Here is a 6,185-nt window from a genome sequence, read left to right on the forward strand (position 1 = left end):
CCAAAGAAAGCAATGACACCTCTTGGCAAGGAAGCTTAGATTCAATTAGGCAAAGGAACATACTGGACATACTTTGAAATTTTTTCCTGAAAAAAAAGATGGACGGAGCAGGGTTCACCGCCAGCCCAAGCAGTCCCAAGCTGCTGTGTGTGTGTGTGTGTGTGTGTGTGTTGTGTCCGTGTCAGCCTGCCTGCCCGCCCGTGGGAAAAGCCGGGGGAGCGGAAGCCCTGAAGAGTTCACGCAGACTGTCCGGGGGGCGAGCCCTCTCCAGGAATGCTTTCCCCCCCCCCCCCCCCCCCCCAGCATATTTGGCACTTCGAATCATCTGGTATTTTCCAAGTGCAACAGAACAGGCTTTTCAGATGCACTTTTGTCATTGCTAAAAATAACAGTTAACTCCGTCTAGGACAGCGTGTTTATATCCGGGACAGGAGGAAACTCCACCAGAAGCAGGGTCATCATTCAAACTTTCCCTTTAAGTGGCTGATGACATTTTGGCAGACGGCTCCCCGGAGTTTTCCCCGGTCATGGTGGTGCGTTGGTACTCATTTTCACCAAGGTTTCAAAGCTGGGGCATGCGAAGCTGGAACTCCAACATCTAAACAGAAACAGCCTGGTATCCAGAGGCACGGCAGGACCAAAACCCACAGTTGCCCAGCAGCTCTGGAAACAAACTCACCATTGCAGACATGCCTAAAAGGCAGAATTGGGACTTTTTGTTGACATAAATTAACTGGAAGGAGTGATGAAGGGAAGGATGGACTGTAAAGTAGGTGAAAGCAAAAACAACGTGTAAGTTTTAGAAGTTGAAATTGCCTTACAGCAGACTCCAGGTAATATCTGAAATGCTAAATTACTCCACCAAACCAAATCTTCAATCCCCTGTAGTTCTGAAATGAGCAACTGAGGGTCTAACTGTTCTCTGGGGCAGGTGGGTGAGCCAGGCAGACTAAAAGGGGGGTCAGCAGCACTGCTGATGTGACCCCCACAAACCCAATGCACCCAGCAGCCCAGCTGGGGCCTTCCCAACAAGACCCCCCTACTTCTGGTCCACTCCCCATGGACCAGGATACACACTGTCTTCCTCACTGATGTCTTTCAGCCTCCTGTCCTTCTCCTTCATCACAGGTTGGGCCAGTCCGACGAGAGCCCACTCCTGCCATGAAGCAGGCAAGCAGATGTCGGGGTAGGGGACAGGTGACAGGTTTCTCCATTAGTTTTCCAGGACTGTGGTACACATCCTTGCTGTGTCACAAGTCCTACTGTTCACCACATAAAGCTCACAACAAAGGCAAGAGTTCTAAAATGGTAATTGATGAAGAGGTGATAAAATATTGTTTCCTCATACTGTCAATATCTTATGACTGTAACATACACAGCCATATCACATTGCATAGTACAACAGACGCACTCTACGGAATAAATAACATTGCTTCCTATACAGATCTATAATTTCCTGTTCACTTTCATAACCCACCATGCCTGACAACACCAAAAACCATGGACAGAGATGGCAGTCCTGACCCATTCAGAACTCCTTCTGCCCCCATGATCCTTAGGAGGGCAGCAACATTAGCCATTGGCTTCCATCTGGCACAGCAACCTAGATTTTGCAAGGGAGAAAAACCCTATCTATTTTCTCATCTGTTCATTTTCTCCTCAGTGAAATGTTATGCACACAGTGTACTTAACACCGATTTGTCAAGTTTCTTTTACGAGAAGAAAATCTATTCTCACTTCTCCAAGACAGACCAGCTCTTTCCTTTCTTCCCTCAAGCAAACATCTGAAATAGAGAAAGCAATGCTCTGTCTGCCACAGAGGAAGACCTCCTGTTCTTCGCACCAAGACCTGCTGAAATACAGTTTTCTCCTTTCGATCCACAAAGGGAAACGTTACCTTGTGATGCAGCAGCCACTGTTGCAGACTGAATTCCAGATGCTGTCTGTTGCTGGAAGTCTTGACCACCTATAAAGAAAATAACAGCAAAAAGTCAGAATTCGGAGAGCAGGAGAAGACACATTGAACAACTGCTGTATATTGGGTCTTAAGTTCTGTAGACACATATGCAGCCATATACACAGAGGGAGAGGAAAAAGAGAGAAAGAAGAAAATCCAGTGATGGGCTGGTTTGCTCCAAAGCTGCTTTGCCACTTCCTAAAATATCTGGCCTAAGAAGAAGTATTTCCCCCTCCTACGAGCCTTGGTTCTTTCTCTACCTAAAGCAGCCATGTCATCCCCTCTGAAACGTAAAGCCAAATTGCTTCTCAGAAAAGCCTACCTGAGTTCTGGAATCGTGTGTGTAGCTGAAGCACTCCAGTTATCTGACTGCCTGCTTGTATTTGAACCACAGCTTTCGTGCCAGCTATATAAAAAGATTGTTAACAAACGGGCTGTCAAAACTGGAGACCTCGAAACTAATTACGTGCGATGCTCAAAAAAAAACCCTTGCTCTGCTAATTGAGCAGAGCTCATTACTTTTGAAGTAGGAAAGTTTAGCCTCCGTTCGGAGTAAAACCTACAGCAGGGTATACGAGGCAGCAGGCATATTTGAACTGTTGCACTTCAAAGGGTTGAGCACTGATTGATCTGTTATTATCTGAAGATGGCAACTGCTCAAAAGCAGAGAGAAACTGCAAAAGTTTTGAGTTGCAAACTGAAATGTGGAGTTCTGAAGAGTTTAGCTCTGCATTGACTGATTAAAGTATAAGAATGCGGTAAATACAATATAAAAGTTAAATTACCATATGGTCATAGCTAGAGGTAAATTTCAAAAGTAGCACATGTAAATAGTTTCTTGCTGTCTGAACAAATAATTTTACATTTAAACTAAGTCATTTGGTAACTGGTACAATTGATTGCTGCTTGTAGCCAGTTACTGCATGGTTCTGCAATTCATTTCAGTAGCCCCAGGATGAAACTCTCTGCCTGCCACGCATAGAATCTTTGGTTGATACAGATTATGATCATATGGTTAAAAGCAAAAAAAAAAAAAAAAAAAAATTAAAGAAGGAGCCACCCACTGGGTTCGACTGCAAAAGTTTTGAGTTGCAAACTGAAATGTGGAGTTCTGAAGAGTTTAGCTCTGCATTGACTGATTAAAGTATAAGAATGCGGTAAATACAATATAAAAGTTAAATTACCATATGGTCATAGCTAGAGGTAAATTTCAAAAGTAGCACATGTAAATAGTTTCTTGCTGTCTGAACAAATAATTTTACATTTAAACTAAGTCATTTGGTAACTGGTACAATTGATTGCTGCTTGTAGCCAGTTACTGCATGGTTCTGCAATTCATTTCAGTAGCCCCAGGATGAAACTCTCTGCCTGCCACGCATAGAATCTTTGGTTGATACAGATTATGATCATATGGTTAAAAGCAAAAAAAAAAAAAAAAGAAATTAAAGAAGGAGCCAGCCACTAGGTTCTGCTAGCTATTAAAGGAAATTGCTATCTTAAATGAAGGAGTGTTGCAAAACCTGGAACCGAGTTTGGCATCTGTATTCCAGTCTGCTGTCTGCGCTGGGAGAGCTTTGGAGTCAGGGAACAATCCACGTGGTCCGGAGCCCCTCCAAGGAGTTCAGTTCAGCAGGCGTCGTTCTCTTCAGCCAAGTAGGATTTGAGCTTTGGAGTTACCAGCAGCACTGCAACGGTGCCGTGAAACACCGCGCTGGACTGGGCTGGAGAAATCTTATTTATCATCCTTTTTGATTGTTACCGAATTGCTTCTCCGTCTATGAAGGCTAGAGAAAGTTTATCTTTGGTGAAGATAAGCCCAGTGAAAGTTCCTATGCTTTTTGTTTTCACTTTCAATTGTGGCCAAGAGCCAGAAGTGCTACAAGCAGAAGAGGAAAACTTCTTGCCCTTAGTACCCTGGTCCTGTGATCCTCAAGAGACACAGAATCCAGTATCCTCAGGATGACCTCCCCTTTTCCATAGGGAGATAGCATTTCAAGTTCAATCCACAGCCTCTTAATAAACCTTCTCCCTGTGGCAGTCACAGAGTGTGCTAAGTATTACCTCTGAAAATTCAAACCCCTCAGTTTTTACCAAGCTACATAAACAAGAAGATATCACATGGTAAGCGCTGCTTGGTGGATCCCCATGGATGCACATTTCCCACCCCTGACACAGATGGCAAGTACACAGAATCCTCCATGACCCACTTTTAGATCCATTTGTCACCTGTCTCATATGCTTGCGCAAAACGAGAGATTTCAAGCTGAGAAAAAGCTTGCCATAGTTGTTACTGGATTAGAGGGAATCTCTTTTTCAGCTCATACAACAAATGCATTTTTTGCCTTTGAAGCAACCCAGGTTAAGCCTTAGTCTATGGGCAGGATTGTACAAGGTCTTTGAACCCCTGCAGTGGGTGGAACATCTGTGATTTGACAAGGGAGAGACACCAAGCAAACTGTACGGAGTGACTTGGGTTTGGTGGTCACAGCTTAAAGGTCAGGGATAATGCAAAGGTGGGACAAACCCCAGTAATAACAGGATTCTTCATGTGCAGAGCAGAGGCAGACTATGCCATAGGCTACTGAAGTTGTCCATTCCAGTGGATTCACTCAATGACTGAGGCCATTAGTACTTTCCATTTTCACGTGCAGGATTTGGATGTGCAGAACCCCATGATGGAATGGGGACTTCATGAGAGAAAGCATTTTTCTTTCCTTATTGAGCACGGATCTCCACTTTTCCTCCCTTAGAAGCACTGCAGGAATTTCCCAAAGCCATAGAAAGTTCTCAGTCTTGCCCTTGCCGTAAAGATCTTTTTTATGGCATCGGAGCGAGGGAAAAGCACAGCCTATAGGGCTTCAGTCATAAGAGTTATCACTTCTAACATTCATCTATTTAATGCTGATTAAGTACAAGACAGTTTAAGTTGAATTTTTATGTGCTTCACGGAAATCAGCTAATGGCTCAGAACCACAGAAATTAAAAGGGAAAACACAACTCAAGGTAGGCCCATTTCTGGGTGAGTGAATAAGGGACCCAGATGACCCAATTTGGTTTTTTCATTTACATTGCTTAGCCCCAGACTGCATTTTTGCTCTGCCTGGGACATTGTTTCTGATTATAAACAGGTCAGAATGGGTGTGAGGCTGTTTGAAATGGGGATCTCGCTAGAGACTTGTTTAAAAAGCATAATTTTTCCTGAGAAATGGACATTAGCAACTCAGACACCACACACTTCCTACGAGGCCGTGCAAGGACACGTGCAAATTGTCACGTGGCTGTAAAGTTGGATGCTGAGATGCTGAGGGCACTTGGAGTCAAAAGCAGCATGAGAAACAGATTTGGGCACAGTGCTCTGATCAATATTTAGTGATTGGGATTCTTATTGCTCCTGCAGAGAGGCATTGGATTGGAAGAAGAATCTGATTCTGGCAAGACAAAGGAGGCATTTTCAGCTTGGTCTGATCTTGGTCAGTTTAATTTGACCCCATACTCAGCCCTCAGAGTTGGCTGTACATTCCTCAATGTAATTGTCTCATGGAAGTTTATGTGTCAAAATAAGAAAAGAGATTAAAGACTCCAAGTCTGTTCCTTATTCAGATTCAGTTGGTTTTGTTTTATGGGCATCTTTGAGCTGGAATTCAGTAGCAGTTCTCTCAGAAAAGTAACTGATTTATATACAAGACCTTCTGGCATCCCTAGTTTCAACTGAATTGCAGTGACTGCAAATGGTCTGATAAAATCAGACAGTAAGATAAAATCAGGAAATCTCTGCATTTATTCTCTGATTACCAAGCAAGCTCAATTTCATCATGGTGAAGTAGAAGCCAGTGGTTACGATTACTTTTCTTTCCTTTCATCTAGTTTTTAATATTTGGGTTTAAGATGGAAAAATTACAAATGAATAAATCTGCACCAAGTCCAGTCAAGACTTTTTTCTATATAATAATATTATTCATATCTCTATGATTAGCAACAGCTGGAATAAATTTTAGCAAAAATATTAAAACATGTAGAATAAGCCACATGGAGTCGTTGTAATTTGAGGAGGGTGAAAGTTTCCATAAAAGCCACTGAGAAAGGAATAGGATGTGTTTTTTTTTCTTTTTTTTCAGGTGACTTCTTTGGATTTTCTTTCTTCAAGCAGATACAGTTTTATTTTACAGTGCTTAACTTTATAGTGTTTATATTGAACAAACACTCCAGATAAAACAATGCATCAATCAGC

Source organism: Calidris pugnax, unplaced genomic scaffold, assembly GCF_001431845.1.
Source record: "Calidris pugnax isolate Ruff unplaced genomic scaffold, ASM143184v1 scaffold1, whole genome shotgun sequence".
Lineage (NCBI taxonomy): Eukaryota > Metazoa > Chordata > Aves > Charadriiformes > Scolopacidae > Calidris > Calidris pugnax.